Consider the following 18,231-nt stretch of genomic DNA (forward strand, 5'->3'; position numbering starts at 1 on the left):
CGTAATTAGACAAGACTAATCGGCACTGAAATATGATTCTTCAGTCGTAAGATAAAATAAGAGTAATAAAAGAACAAACAACTAAATATCGTTTAACAATGGGTAGTCATTTTCTAAAAGAATTAAAACTTGGCTACAAAGCTTGATTTTGTCCGATCATATCTACCTAGAAGGGTGTACAAATATGGCTATCTATGAGTAACATAAAGTTAGTGCTAGGATGATTTTTCTTGTTCGTTATATTGGCCAAATAATTTTAAAAAGATTCGACTCATAATCTTGTAACAGGAACTCTCACACAGAAAATTATTCAAAAGCTGACTGTCAATTAAACTAAGATTTAAATGTGCAATATTTAAAAGCCCCTATCAAGGAAAACATCAGTTTTAACATTGCAAAATCTTGCGAGTTTCAAGATTTTCGGGATTAGTTTTAAGTACACAGCTATTTCATTTATCTAATTCGGTTCAAATGAATACGGTAATCCAAGTCCTCATTTCTAATCAAATCTTTGGTGATTAATGTTTGAATGTAGAATTGATGTGATTCGATAATACTTACTGACTGCGCAACTAAACTTGGGGACTGCTTGTCCGCAAGCATGGTCTTCGTTTTTGCCTGTTCAGTCATTAACCTAGCAAATAATGTTTTGTATAGATTTTTATGGTACTTACATCTACTTAAGTAAAGACACATGAAATATAAAACTTTCTCTGGTAAATATTCTATTCTCTATTGTTTCCCATAGTGAGATCATTACTTGAATTAATTCTAAACAGATTTGTATAAAGTATGCTAAAAGATAACACTAATACTTTGTAATAGAGTAAAAACTTTCTATGAAGTCTATATGAAAAATATATGCGTATTTTCCATTTCGTATCACATTTTAAGACAAGCTGCTCTGTTTGACAATCTGCCGTTTTGGGTGAAAAAATTTATCCTGACAGTTGTGAAATAAGTTATCTTTGTCATTTTATGCCTACTATTGTTCGTTAATTTTGCACAGAACTGTAAATAAATTGATTACTGAACAGTTAGTCGTAATCAGTGTAATGCCCGGCACAAACGTGCGTCAGCTCAGAGCGCCATGCAACCGAACGACGAGATCAGTAACAAAGTAGTTGAAATAATAGTATCAGCAATGATTATAGAAAAGATCGGGTGTTTAAGAGTACAGTTTGGAAAGTATGTATGAATATTGGTAGTTAGCTTTTTGTCATAATTTCTCTTATTACGATCCAGCTACTCTTATTGCTTAACATTCTTGGACATAACTTCACTCGACAAGTCCCCAAATCAGAACACGGTTGGACAGGAACGTAGTTATGCTCCAAATAATAAGGGTAGATGGAAGTAGGAATTACAATAAGGAAAACGCTTACATGAGATTCTAGAGTGTTCTCCAGGTATCTGCTGGCGCTGATTGGATGAGAAGAAGTCGATCAGCGTGCGTCAAAATAATCCTGCTCGCAACATGCTTCAATCCAATTTCTATCCCGCTAACACTTTTTAACACCACTTACCACTAGTTACAGTTATTATGCAAACCTTGACCAGCCCTTACATACGTGGCTCAGTCTTACTCTATCATTTGATAGGCTGTTGTTATGGCTTGGTCTAACGACTTCTAATTTTTTTATAGCCTACTCCTATGTTATCTCGAATAACACATTGAGGTAGAGGATGGTAACAAATCCCAAACGATATGGGTGATGTATCAATATGACATCATTTATCTACGTTTTTGTAATATTTTATGAGTATCTAATTCGTTTTCTATTTAAATTAAAGATTTATGGTCTTCCAAGCTGGATTTCTGCTCTCTTTTATTTCCTCATTAGGTTTAATACTGTTCCCATAGATGGTTATCTAATATAGTATTCACCACAGCTATTTTTTTCATTTCTTTTCGACTACCTAATAAATATTTTAATTAATAACTTTAAGTGTTATTCATTGCTCATGTTTATTCACATTTCCACTAAAAAGTATGATCATTGGTTAACTGTAACATATATCTATTTTCTGAAATTAGAACTGTGAAAATTTTATAAAAATGATTATTTATTTTTAAGATAGTTAGATTTATTAGCAGCTGTTTACGCAAAATACTTCAGATCCGTTGGCCATATACTATCAGCAACAACCTAATATGGGCGAGAACAAACCAGATCCCAGCGGTCGAAGAGATCAAGAAGAAGCACTGAAGGGGATAGGCCACACATTGAGGAAACCACCCAAATGAGTCACAACGCAAGCCCTCATATGGAATCCTCAAAGCCAAAGAAAAAGAGGAAGACCAAACAACACATTACGCCGAGAAATGGAGACAAACATGAGAAAAATGAACAACAATTGGATAGAAGTAAAAAGGAAGGCCTAAGACAGAGTGGGTTGGAGAATGCTGGTCAGCGGCCTATGCTCCATTGAGAGTAACAGGCGTAAGTAAGTAAATAGATTTAAAAATAGCTGACATAAATGACTTGATCACTCAGTGAATATACTTGAAGAGTTTAGGATATAATCCTATCTTTAATAAAAAGTTTTCATTACTGAAAAGAGCAACAGTTTCATATTAAAGTCAATAACAAATTCTTAGTGTTTACTGGCTTTTAATATCTGTCTAACCAAACACATTCAGTGAAATATATAAATTTTAAATGATTATTTGTTATTACTAATTAACAATCAAGTTTAACATCCATATTTCACATTCCATAGAATATTATGTAGGATAGAGTCGTTTTTATTCAAGAAAGATCGATTGAAGATTGAATTATTTTTAATAATTTACCAGTTCACTTGAAAATATTCTTAATTATTGTCATTTAGAAATAAGTCACTATTACTACCACAATTACTATTGTGAAGTTCATAAAAAAACTAATTTAATTTGAATTTTCATATGGAATTGACCTTAGTTAGATTTTCATTCTTTGAAATATTTCAATAATAATACCTTCAGTGAATCGAAAATAGTTTGAACTTGTTTGTTCATTAATTTAATATGAAAGGTGAATTATCAGAAATTATAGTAGTTTAATAGTTGAATTCATGAGTCGATTAAAGCTAGAACACCATTGAAAACCTGAAAGCACTGAACAACGGTTTCGTCCTAGTATGGCACCACTCAACAGTGCGCTTACGCGACCCTACACGTGAGACTCGACCCCAGGACCTACGGTTTAGCGCGCAAACGCTTAACCTGTAGACCACTGAGCTGACATCCAACGGTGTTAATGTTTGACTTCAACCGATCCATGAAATCGCGCGACCGTCCATCATTGTCTTCAGTGATTAACTGCCTCACAACAGACCCGGTTGAACTCCATTAATCACTGTTTCTCACTAGAACTGCAGGAAATACATTTTGGAACCATTCACTATTTAGCACATGATGATTGTTATCAGAATAGAGGTTTGTGGAGATTGTAATGGTTAATAGCATTGTATACCGGCTCAATGGTTTACAGGTTAAGTGCCAGCTCACCAGACCGAAGGTCCTGGGATCGAATCCCGAGAATGCTTCCAGGTTTTCGATGGTGATCTAGCATTAATTGACTCATGAATTCAACTATGAAAACAGAATTGTATAGAATATTTCAAAGAATTTCATTATTCCAAAGAGAATACAAAATATTGGCATCATTTCACTTGTGATAAACTATATAATGTAAACAATCTCTGGTGACAATATACAAAGTGATATTTTCTTTAAAAAAAAGAAGCAGACCAACTGATAAACATATCTTCAATTATTCTAACTTTCTGTCTGCTAATTCATTACAATAATCTAACTGATTCAATGAAAACGTCGTATAAAATCTTACTTTTGATTTCATTAAAAAAAAAGAGGAAAAGTCAAAGATATTCAAGTTTACTTTGATGAATGTAGTTTATCAATGAAAAAAACAACGTATATTGGTGTATAAAAAGTGAAAAACCAAATATTGATTTCACAGTGTTATAGATTGTATTGGTTTTACTTTTTCATTTTTAAAAAGAAAAACGTAGCCCTAATTGAACACCACTTTGGGTTAGGGTAATAAATAAAAAGAATATTTTCTTGTTTCGCTTTTTTTGTGTTTTTTTTCTTAATTTTAATTCGAGAGAATCGGGCAACACTAATGTATATATGTATCTGATTATTTTCATGCACAAATTCACTGGTAACGTTTTTTTTCTTCGGATAAAATCAATCAAACAAGTTTCTTTTTGTTTCACTATACGAGGGAGATATAAGAATAAATGACGCAATTAATAAGTGTTTTATTAAGCGGTATATGTCGTTTATTTTGTGAATAAATATCTTTATCAAACTATTTTAATGAACAGTTAGACATTTCCGAAGCCGTAATTTTATAAATCAGTATTTCGTTTCTTATTGATTGATCCTTGTTATAGTTAATTTTTCTTTTAGTTCTATTTATAATTAGATTAACGTTTGAAAGATAAGTAAATTCAGACGGTCTGAAAAGACTGTAGTTTGAAATGACCAATTGAAATTTTAAGACTTGAATATAATTTATTTTAACTGCTTCTTATGACAGGTCAATCAGTCTTTGAAGAAAGGATAGAAATCTTATCGTAAAAGTCACAGAGAAATGGTTCTAATTACTATGGCACTGAAGATCTTAATCTCTATTAAAATGAAACTTGAAAACAGTAGGCTTGTTTCAGGCTTGGTCAAAGGTGCACATCCAACATATTTCTACTTTTCGTTAGATTATAAAACATAGGTTAACTTACTAATTCCCAACTGCCTTTTTATCTAAAACTTGAATCCAACCTTACCGCTCAGATGTTGTGATGTCCTATGTCGTTAATAAATTTAACAAGGAAGTATGTAAACCTATTTCTTACACGTATGTTAATTGTTAGATAAGAATACTTTGAAAATAAACAAGAAAATTATCTCGGCGAGCCTTTTATCCAGGTAACAGAATAATCGCCCTAAATTCCCTTTGTTGTATCCTAATTTTGTAATAAAGGAAGGGGTAACAGTGCTCTTGTTGCTCCATTTTACTACACGAGTTCAAAGATGATCAAATTTCAGCATTAAAAATAAAGCCTCCGTTTTTAAAAGTCACTGCAATATGTCATGCGGGTAAAATTCTTGTTTCTCTATCAGAGTATTAGTGTTCTGTAGATTGTTTCACTCTATTGTTTTGTCAATTAGTCATGACTTTTGAAGGTAGACAGCTTGCACTGTCTATTTATCTGGGATCTATATGTGAATAATATTCTGTTTAAATAAAGTGGCTACTAATAATGTAATTTAGTAGACAAAATAGTTAAGTAAAATAAAAAGGGGTTGAACGAGGAAAGTCTATGCAGATAGATTATAGTTAATGTGTACATTGCTCGTGATAAAGTCTGGATGTGGATTTAGGCTTGTAAATCAGTTTATTGATTTCAGTTTGTGTTAAGTAAAGGTTATACCTTTGAACGGAACTATTGGCTATGGAGATCAGTTCAAATTTAAATAGGATCTGGGAGTGAACATACAGTTATCAACGAGAAAAAGTTTCTGAGTATGATTCAGCAACTTGAATAAAAATTTTGCTTATTAAACGTGCAAGATAAGTAATTTACAAAACGAAGATTTAGTATTATAAAACAGTTTCAGGGATTTGATTTTAGTCAAAGGTATTATCAAGTTTTCATTTCTAAAATTCTTTTTGACTGATAGGTTCTCCAATATTATTTTACTTCTGTGGTTTTAATTAATTTAAAGTTCCATGCTTTAAAAATCGCTAATTAGATCTGTGTGATTTATAAATATTGAAACAAGTATCTTCATTATTTAATGAGCAAATTGATAATCTTTAAAGCAAGATTAAACTAGTTAATGAAATTCATTTACGGCTGTTTCCTCAAAAAACAAGAAAAATGTATGTTGGATATTAAAAACTGAGTTGATCTTGAAAACTGTATGATCTATATGGTTGATAATATTAAGCAATATAGACAACTCACAATTCTCAAAAATACAAATGTATGCAAATTATAAGTGGATTCTGAGCCTCAACAAGATGATTATGTATATAAATATGTTAATTTAATTGCCTATTAGTTCCAATGAGCATCAGGCATATTAACATGGGACGACAAATTTGGCAGTAGTCTCTTCTTATTGTAGTGAATGAGGACACCAGTATAGACAACCTAAAGTATTTGAATACCAAATTACAAAATCTCTTAGTAAAATCTGAGAACTTCATTTGAGTGCTACATTTGAAAAATGTTAATCAATCGTTTCAGACTTCATTGTTCCTTCGTTTCCACACCAATCATTGTCTATCCTCGTCCTCTTTTCTTCGATCTTCTGCCACCAGGCATTTCACTTCCGATTGATGATACATACTACTTACTATCTATAGACCTCAGTCGCGCACATCAAACTAGGACATCATGAGTGAGTATAGCAGTTTAACTTCGGATAATGCGAAATAAAAAGTTTGGTATTATAAGTTTTAATCATCGTCGAGTCAGTAAAAAGAAGTCAATATATGCAAATTCATGAGTGAATAATAAACACTGAAGTATGACTTATATTTAAAAAATCTATTAATATTGGACAATAGGACTTGCTCATCATATTTTTTTCATCTATGGAATCTACACGAATAGACTGAAAATTCTGAAACCAGTTTCTTTTTCTTGGAAGGTTTATGCTTTCAATTTATTCAGAACATTTCAGTCGATACCCATTTCTTAGGGAAATTTTCTCTTGATTAAAGTGTAAAAATTTTCAAACGCCACAAATCAAAAACATTCAGAAGTATGTATGTTGGTCAGGTGATACATGAATAACCTGTGTTTTGCCATGTAGAAATTAGGGACTTATAATTAAATAGGCCGATTGGCGAAGTTATTGAAAATAATCGATCTTTCAAAAATTCGTTGTTTTTGATCCTAAAACTAAGATGGAAAGACTTCTTAGTCACTTTTTGGTTTTTTTAAAAATGTTTTTTTTTCACTTTTGTCAATCTACACTAAAATCTTTCATCAAGCTAGTCACATCTTCACAAGTTATTTAACTTAAGATCAATTTAAAACGTGAATATATTTTATGGAAATCAACTTTTCTTTGTTTTTATCGGAAAGGAGGTTTTGCGGAGATTGTAATTTAATAGCTGAATTCATGAGTCGATTAATGCTAGAACACCATTGAAAACCCGAAAGCACTGAACAACGGTTTCGTCCTAGTATGGCACCACTCAACAGTGCGCATACACGACCTCGCCCAGCAGGATTCGAACCCACAACCTATCCGTCTCGAGCACGAACGCTTAACCTGTAGACCACTGAGCTGACATCCAACGGCGTTAATGTTTAACTTCAACCGATCCACGAGATTGCACGACTGTCCATCATTGTCTTCAGTGATTAACTGCCTCACAACAGACCCGGTTGAACTCCATTAATCACTGCTTCTCACTAGAACTGCAGGAAATACATTTTGGAACCATTCACTATTTAGCGCATGATGATTGTTATCAGAATAGAGGTTTGTGGAGATTTTAGTAATTTAATCGTTGGATTCATTTACGACCAAGGCAACATTCATTATTCATTTTAATCCAACCAATCGTACTATCAAATATAACGTAGTTTTCTTTAGCATTACGAATGAATTACATTAGTTCACTCTTATTCACTAACCTGTTCATCTGATTATTTTGGTTTATTTTTCATTTTCTCCTCTTATATACTTCACGTATATTGGGAGTATTATTGTTATTGTATTTAACCTGAATTATTAAGAAGGAAAATGTAATATCAATAATCAATAATAATCAAATTAAATGACCAATTTATTAATTTCTTTTGAAAAACTGGAAGCAATGACAACGAAACAAAAGATGTACTGTTACCATAGTTACCGAACTTCCATTTCAAGGTGTATTTTTTTAAAAGAAGAGTAAAGTTCATAATTCAAAACCAGTAAATTCATAAGACTAATAGCCATAATATTGCTAATGGAGAAGAATCGTGTAAAAAAAGTAAAAAGTAATTTATCTTAGAATGTTATTTGTACTTGATAATCAGACATAATATATTTTGATGTAATATACGAAATTATTGTACCATAAACGAAAGCCATGTATCCTAGGCATTATTTATCAGGATTCCTTATCAGGGCGGATACAATATTTCTACTCTAGGGATTCTGAATTTTCGAATTTTCACGTTTTTTAAAAGTAGTGTTGGTTATTTTTACATAAAATCAAGATCGTCTAAAAACGCTAATATATGAGTTTTTATCAGTTGACTGAATATGATGGAGTATGAAACCCCATTCTGTAGAAAAAAACATTGCCAAATACACTAACCAGAATAAGTAATTTAAACTCTACCTTGAGAGTTCAAGGAAGAATTATGACGCCTCATGATGAAAGCCGAGATTTTTCAGAAGTCACCAGGTTGATGCCTCTTCTGACAACCAAAGTAACAATTAATATAGGTGCATAAAATGTTCGGGTAATGTGGGAGATCGGGAGTACCAATCAAATATCTGTGAAAACGAGGAAATACAAATTGGACAGAAAATATTAGATTTGGGAGAGATACTGTTGAACTCTGGTCATAAAGAGGAAAATGCACTGCACACGCAGACACTTGCTCTGAAGCTGTCCAAAGAAGCACGAAATACACTTATAAGATGGGAATCTCATGGGTCCAAGAATACCAAAACATTTTTCAAAGGAAAGAAAGAGGGAATCACAATGAAAGCTATCCACTGCTAATCACCAACCAATGTTAGCAATGAAGACGATAAGGATTAGTTTCATGAGATGCTGTAGTCGATCGTAGAGTTGCTCATGGAAAAGACCTGACCATCCTGATGGGAGATATAAATGCTCAAGTCGGAATGGGCAACACCAGGTATGAAAATATAATAGGATGACGTTTACAAAAAGAATTAGGAAAAAAACTGGCTTAGGTAAAAGAGATAAAATATTGAATATTTGTTGATGGGATATATATATATATATATATATATATATATATATATATATAACGCAACACTTCGTTATATTGTCTTAACTATTTGTTTTATAAAACACAGGAGAATAAATTAATATTTGGAGGTTAAACAGAAAAGTTGTCATCGTAAAGAAAGAATCCATCAGTATGAAATAACGGAGGTTTTCATTGCCATGAGTTTTAATTCACCTTTTGGTTATAATTCAGATAATTGATAGTATACGTTTTCAATCTAGTCTCCTTGTATTATATTCAACTTGCCTAATGTATAAGTATTCAGTTACTTACTTACTTACTTACGCCTGTTACTCCTCGTGAAGGAGCATAGGCCACTCACCAGCATTCTCCATCCAACCCTGTCCTGGACAATCCTTTCCAGCTCCTTCCAGTTGTAATTCATCCTTTTCATATCTGCTTCTATTATCCGACGTAATGTGTTCTTTGGCCTTTCTCTTTTCCGCTTCCCTTCAGGATTCCAAGTTAGGGCTTGCCTCGTGATGCAGTTTGATGATTATTCAGTTGCATGAATCCTAATTATAATTCTTCAACAACTTTCACTTCTCTAATAGTCTTATTTAGTGAAGAATGTTTTGATAATATGATAACCAATATACGTCTACTAGTTTTAGATAGTTAATATTAACAGCTAAAATGTTCAAACATTCACTAAGATAGGCAATGAGGTCGAGTGATAGTGTGTACATCACATTTCTGGTGTTGATCGTTTCAGGTGTCGAGTACAAAATAACAATCAACAAGTAAACTGAATTCTCTTGTTAGTCACAATTCTTACATATCAGCAATAATGTGTTTAAATTGTAAGCAGCTATGGAGAATCAATGAAAAAAGACTCAACTTTTTATGATTCTTTCTTTATTCAAATTTATTAAATGAAATAATTGTGGGAAAACTAAAAATTATTTTGATTGGTCAAATAATTCTTACATCAACTGAAGGAAATAATCACTTGACATACTATTGTCATCATAGTAACGATACCTGAAAAGGTGAAGTACTTACGCCTGTTACTCTCAATGGAGCATAGGCCGCTGACCAGCATTCTCCAACCCACTCTGTCCTGGGTCTTCCTTTCTACTTCTATCCAATTGTTGTTCATTCTTCCAATGTATGTCTTGATTTCTCGGTGTAATGTGTTGTTTGGTCTTCCTCTTTTCTTTTGGCTTTGAGGATTCCATATGAGGGCTTGCGTTGTGACTCATTTGGGTGGTTTCCTCAATGTGTGGCCTATCCACTTCCAGCGCTTGTTCCTGATTTATTCCTCCGCAAAAATGTGAAGTAATGAAGTATAAAAAATTTTCTGTGACATAGTCTTTTTTTTCTTATTATTATTAATTTGCTCAACAAATGAATACAAGGTTTTGCAGTTGCACGTAGGTATATCTGAAAGGTAATCAACTAATTGAACAACTGATGAACAGCATTGTTCACTGCCGGATCTTTAACTATAAAGATATTAAGCATAAAATCGAAGACAGATAATTCATAACAATTTAAATTGATAGCTTTTAAGTTATATTGGGCATCTGATTCATTTCGGTACTAGGCGTCCATAACCCCGATGACTTCTACATGACAGGCCAGTTTAATAGAAAATTGGTGCCTGAACATAAAGCTCTAATTTTTAGTAGTTAGTAGATTTTAGAGTATTAACATGTTCACAATCATAAATTAAATCTCGAAAGAGGTCCACTTTATAAACAAATGATAAGTTGACTAATTCAAATTAGAACAAGCATTGTGAATAGTTTAGTTTTCTGAAGATTTTCAAATGAATCCGGTTATTGAAAATCTGTTATTTTTTTTCAAAGTGCAATACTCTGAATGTGTAGACACGTCTTGTTCTTAATTACTTAAGTGAGCTAATAGTTGAATTCATGAGCGAATTAAAGCGCAATGCTGAGGAGTCTCATACTAGGATGAAACGGCCGTCCAGTGATTCTAGGTTTTTCATGGTGCTCTAACTTTAATTGACTCATGAATTCAACTATTAAATTACTAGAATCTCCACAAAACCCCTTGTGATATTAAAGTGAACATAAATATTTCCCACTTTTCCTAAAAAAAAATGAATTAGACACGATTAATATAAAGTTATTTTGTACGGTTATTTTAATATATACGGTATTACATAGTTTCAAGAAGTAAGAAATAGTTTATATAGTCAAATTTACGGTTAAATGTTCGTGTATTTTTCTCATATTAGAGAGAAAAAGGACATGATGCTCTTAAAAGAACATAAATAATATCCTACTATAGACAGTTAATAGCGATTTAATATGAGCTCTTACATACCAGTAAATATTCTTTACAGAGTTCAATGAATCTGTTGTGACTTCAAGTCCGGCTAGTTATCACGTAATTTATTCGCCAATCGAAATACGATTTATTCACTTTTATATTGTACCAAACCAATGACGTTCGACCGGTCTGATTAGCCTAGCATCCTTATTGGTCCTTTACTCGCCTAGCCCGTCCAGTTGAGTCTAGAACACTTATAACAACTTCCGCTATGTGAATCCTTTATTTCAGACATACTTGGTTTATATACCAGCCAAACAGACTGCATCGTACCATAAAATAGGAAATAACATTTATATAAAATAAAGTCAAAAGTGGCTGTGAACATGGGAGACAGTAATCAATAAACTGGACATAGCTTAAGAACAGCAAATCGTATACTAATAATCTATAAATCAAAATGAAGCTTATAATAAGATGAATATAAATATACACAATCTAATTACTAAATAGTCATACAATAAGGATATATAGATAATATTAGTCCATTAATAGTTCACAGAAGCTACTCGTAATTTAATCTTCACTAAGATATAACAGAATCATTATGAATAGAAAGCTAAAACAGAAACCTTAGCAACATGATAATATTATTTAGGCAAACATATAGCTTTATAACACTCCATACTTTAATTATATATGATCTACTCATTTCATTCTGAATTTACTCAGTATATAAAAACACAGAAAATATTCATCTTATAACTTTTTTTCATTCACTCAAAAATATCAAAATTTAAGAAAAATGGATGAAAAAGAAGGAATAGAAATAGACGTTAACAAAATTGAAATACACGAAGCAGGTTGACACGAAAGGAAGGAAAAGAAGATAAGACAAATAGGAAAGAATCTATGGAAAAAAAACTCAGGGTAGAAGTAAAATAATTTCATTGAACATTTTTATTTAGTAAAAGATTGTTTTGTTTTAGTCAATATGGTTTCAGTGGTAGCAGCTTTTGGACTATCATATATATATATATATTCTTTCCAATATTCATAATAATGATATTGAGAATAACAGTCATAATGAAAAAACATATCTGTTTGTTGTTGTTTTTGTTTTAATACTCGGAATCTCTATTTAGTAGTTAGAAAAATTTACGTAAAACATCGGAAACGACACGTTGTTGATATCTCCATTGTTATTATTATTTTCTGATCAACCTTGGAGATTCGTCATTTCCATGGTATGTTTGCGTGTCACTGACTTTTTATAAATTCATTAACTTTTACCAAGAAAAAAATTAGTATCCTAGTTCCTTCTTTGTATAACTTTACAGTTAAATATATAAAATCTTCTTTATGAGTATATGTATATGATTCAGTAGCCTAATTTATTGCTTATTATCCATTTAACACTGAATAGGATGATATATGTGGTTATTATTCATTAAAAGTTCCATAGACTATTTTCTTCAGTTAAGGCATATCATCTTAATGGAATTACTTAACTTTGTGGTATAAATCTTTACTAGAAAACCCACTCATAGTTAGGTAAGATAAATTATATTGCTTATAAAGCTTGTGAATTAAAGTAATATTTAGGCAATACACACAGTATGCACATATGCCAATAAAAGACTGATCAACTGCAGTCTTATACCTCAATGAAAAGATTCAGGCAAAACAATGCAAAGTGAGGAGAAGGAAATGTTTCATCGTAGGACTTAAAAAAATATGGAAACTTCAGTGGATCTTCTTACAATATTTGTGAAGGTATGTTTTTTTTAAAAAAATTTTTAGGAACTTTAGTGTCTTAATAGTTAGTAAAAGAGAATTTCGACAGATACTCAAAACGTCCAGTTGATGATAATAATAAAATTGTTAGTCATACATTTTGAGCCTTCTTATGTAATTATAATAATTAATAATTGACTTGTGGTTCATTGTTAAATCTGAGTTTAATCTGGTTAGAGTCAATTGTCTTTTAGTAGAATAGAAGTAATTGAAAAAATTTCTAGTTATCTGATGATTATCTTTTACGATCCTTGTTGAATCATTTGATACCACATTAGTAACTCAGTCATATTTTTGTGACAGAACACTTTTACAAAAAAATAGTAGCTTTTATGCCTTAATGAAAATTCTAATATTCATTTAGCCGGCTTATTGTTGTTTGGTTTTTGTAAGTCGATTCATCTGGGAGCTGATTGACGAACACTTTCGTTAATAGAATCATTAGTTTGGACCATCTACATTCATCGAAATATTTGTATTAATCGATTACTTTATTTCAAATTTATTTCAAATGAGAAGAATTCAAAGATGAGGGACTTCCCCAATGTGACATAAAAAATGTATATAAAGCTAAAATGGATTACATAGTTCGAACATCTTTTCATTTGATAAACAAGTCAAAAAATTTTTTATAAAGCTATTTTCCATAAACTAAATGGTCAAGCTGAGTAAATTAGGGGATATTAATCATTTCACTTCAAAGTATGTGACATAATTAATTCAATGACAATATAATTAATCAACGTATAACCGAGAGCTAGTTCACATAATGGATATTCATTTCAGGAAATATAGCATATTATTTCTAAAGTTAAATATCTTTAAGTATTCAGTCTCAAGCTAATGTTTCTCTAGGTGACAGTGGATAGCACAAAACCAAAGTCTGGAACTTTCTTCTAGTTATACACAGCCACCTAACATTAATTTTATTCAATTAAATATTAAAATATTTCTTTGAGCAGCTTCTCTTTGAATTAACTTAATGAAGTTTAAAGCTTCTGAACTGGTTTTAGTTTAAAATGTCAAATATCAAACTTGGATAAAATATATATTCGTTGAATAACATCGTTCTCTTTCTAAAGATCCAAAATTACGATCTAAATCACATATGATTCTATCAAAATTACAATTGACTAATTGAATCTATTTTTTTCCTTACTATCAATTCTGACTTACTATTTGATGATTTATTACTAGTTTTGATTGTTGTTTCGTACTTCATCTATATGTGTTGATGTTTATTAGCTTAATTAAATGGCAATGTGAAAGATGTTCGTCTATTTATAAATTAATAATCCTACAATAATTTATTTTGTTACCAACTAGTCAATGTAAACATTCTTAATTAAAGAGAGAAAGAAAAACATATATATTATCACATGGTTATTTCTATCGATAAATGATTATTACGTAACTGTTGTTAACAAACAAAATAAACAACAACAAAAGAACAGGAATTTACTATTTATGAAGCACAGTCTAAGCTTCTAGATTAGTTTTGAATCTTCAGAAATTATTAATACTAAAATATGACCAAATTACATTTTGTAACATTTGGTAAGTGTAAAGCTTTTTTTCACTTACTCAATACACTGTATTAGTGTGTATGCTATATTTACGTATTCTAACCATTTAGAAAATATTGACAAATCATTAGGTAAATAAAATAGTCACTTTGTCAATTTGTTCTTCATAGATAGTAATTTACAAAACTCATTTCATTCATGTGCATTTAGTGGTCTTTTTTATCTGACTCCAGTTAGATCGTGTAATTATCGTTATCGATTTACACATATCACCAATCCTCGTATATAAGTCGTCGAATTAAATCGCGTTAATGAATAACGGAATTAAATAAGTCAAATACGTAGAGTGGTGGTTGGAGGTAGTCAACAGGAAACCCTGAACCTAGGTTTCGAGCTACTTGGCACTCGTCAGCGAGGCGTACCTGGGGGATTCGATCCCGTGTCATTCAGCTTCACAGTCAGAAACGTTAACACTGAGCTATCCGGGCCGCGACCGATATCCTGTAGGACTGAGATCTAGTCATAATTGATTGATCACTGGGTGGTGACACACATGACATTGGTCACCACCCAGTGATCAATCAATTGTCAAGTCAGATACATGAATGGATTTTGAATATTTATATTTCATACAATTGTTGGTCCAGACAAACGACCAAAGAACCGAAGAGAAGAGAGCGAAACGAAAAGATGGGCGATGGAGAAGGCATGTAAGACAACTCGATTTGACCAAGCGTGAATCGATATTTATAGTCCAGCAAAAATAAGTTACAGATATGCCGATGAGTAGGATAAGAAATGTACATACATACGCTCATATAAAAACAGTCAAAGTTGATAAGCGAATAATTAACAACGTCAAAATGTGACTCAAGAAGAATGAATAAACTGGCCTATCCAGAAGCCAGAATAAGTTATGTGGCTTAACATAGAGCCAGACACTACATGCATTCTAATGCTTAATTTTTAATATTTTTCAGTTTGAGCAGTTTACTGAGAATGTCATTAAATCAGTCATTACTTCAATCTTACTCCATATAAACACATCAATATTTGCTGAGTTATGCGTAAATTCTATGTGGCAACTTTAATTTCTACTATTTTTCCGTTTTGTTTGAAGTTCAAAATTTAAAAGTCTAGAATTAGTTAATGTGAGAAATTTAGAAAGATTGAATTCTTTTAAGATCAATTAGGAAAAAGAAACTTTTGTCTCGTAAACAAAGAATTGATCTAATTATGCTGAATTCTTTTTCATTTAAATTAAACATTTTTTCATTAAGATTGTGAATGGATCAATGTTAGACTACCATTGAAAACTTGGAAGCACTGGATAGCTGTTTCGTCCTAGTATGGGACTCCTCAGCAGTGTGCACTCACGATCTAACATTGGTCGATTATTGATCTCAATGAAAATTCAGCAGTCTCCACAACCCTATACTGATAAACATTTTCCCCATGTGAGCATGATTGATATTGAGTTTATTTAGTCTTTCCAAATGATTTTTACGAAATACTGAAACTTTCATTTATATGCCCAGCAAAATTCCGTATCCTCGAATAGCGAAGATCAAGCATGAGAACTTTGTGACATAAGTGAATTGTGATAAATTGAATTAGGAGAATGAGCTAGATATAAATAGGGTTGCGTAGATTTTGGCAGTTTTTCAAGTCTGTGATAATATTTTTTCGGCTGATCCTCGAAATTCAACCTTTGGTTGGTGCCACAACTGCATTGGTAAGAAAGAGGCTTTTCGTGCTCATCATTTTGGTGCCATCATTCGTTTGACTTTCGAGTATTTTCACATTCTATTCATAACCTACGTTTCATTTCAACTTATAAAATTCTTAGAATCATGTATGATTTAAAACTATTGGGACTTAGCTGAACATTTAAATAATTTCAAAAACAGAATATGAACATTGAACAGTTCACTGTTATATATATATATATATATATATATATATATATCCATTCGTTTTCACCTTAAAAATATCAATCTTCAATTTAATATTATCTAATCAATCAATTGTCAAACGATATACGTTATTTTGATGATATTACTGACAACAATAAAAAAGACAAAGGTCAATGAAGTTACCTAGCAACACCATAAACTACAAAGAGCAAGTGTAATGAAGGACAAAACATAATTACCCCGCCATTTTTATTCGTGAATTGTATAAAATCGATCAGTAAGTTATTGACTAATCATTGTTCACTCATTTGAATTCATTCAGTAAACTGTCAGTCGATGTAAATGATACAACAATATCAATGTATTCAAATGCATATTTTTCTAACTGTATCTTTGTCTTCCTCCTTGTGTCCAGCTAAATAATTATTTCTATATAGTCAAAACATTATTTTCTCTAATTTCAGTGTTTTAACAATTTACGGAAGGTTAATCGATAGATTAAGATTTCTGAATGTGAATCGGTAGCTAGATTATTCGCCAAGTATCATGTAGCATTGATTTTCTGTCATCATATATTTGTACAGATATGTGACATTTAATGTAGCAACTGTTGATTGCGTAAGTCTTTCTTCACTTATTGATTAAAAAAAGGATTATACGTGGAAAGTATACAAATTAATTGTTGACTTTGTAAATCAAGATGGTAACATTTATTACTGAATGTAGATTGTAATGAGATATTTGGCACTATGATTAAAGTGAATGTATAAACTGGATATTAGTTTAATTAGGCAATTTGTTTAGTTCTGCTGAATTCAGCGATTATTTTCTTCATGAAGTAACATCAGCTAAAAAGCAATTGGAATTCATGGACGATTGGATGTATATATCGCTCTAGTTTGCAACCTTTTTGTAGGTTGTACCCCTGGCTAAGATCTTGATCTACTAGATAAGGTCATCTTATTATTTAGAGTTAACTGATGATATGAACAGAAGGTGTATGCTTTTTTATGTTCGTGAATCCTCATATAGGTACAAACACACAGATCTTAGTTGGTATGTTACTTTATCTTTATACAAGCTTCAGTATTCCGCTCAAGTGTTAAGGCATTTTTGAGCAAATCTGATATGTTAATTATACTCCTACTGCATCATCATACTTAAAGTTCTCTTTTACTGGATTTGGGTTCTAATATAAACATCAGCAGTGGGATACAAATTCATTCGGTTGATTTGTTCAACATAGGAGGGAACATGGGTCGTGGACTCCACTAACCTGCTTACTCGCGCCAGTTACTCCTCATGAAGGAGCTCAGGTCACCTACCAGTATTCTCTAACCAACTCTGCCCTGGACAGTCCGTTCCAATTGTATTCAATTGTTATTCATCTTTTTGACGTCCGCATCCAACTTTCGACACAATATGTTCCTTAGTCTTCCTTTTTTCCTTTTCCCACCTGTAGCTCTTCTAGGATAACTGCCGGTCCCGAACTCGGGTAAAGGAGTAGGGTTGGGCATAAATTTAGCCACCCCTTCCCGTAGAAAACAACCTTACTAAAAAAACGTTAACAAGTGACTTCACTATTAACCACAGTTTATCTATCCCATAAATATATTGGATTTATTGATAATGCTATGAAATTATGATGATAGCTTCTGTACGTACCGTTTAACTCGATAAAATTTTATAAGTATTAGGATATTATATAATTACATAAAATAAGAAAGATTGGTTGA

The sequence above is a fragment of the Schistosoma haematobium genome, chromosome 2 (assembly GCF_000699445.3).
Source record: "Schistosoma haematobium chromosome 2, whole genome shotgun sequence".
Lineage (NCBI taxonomy): Eukaryota > Metazoa > Platyhelminthes > Trematoda > Strigeidida > Schistosomatidae > Schistosoma > Schistosoma haematobium.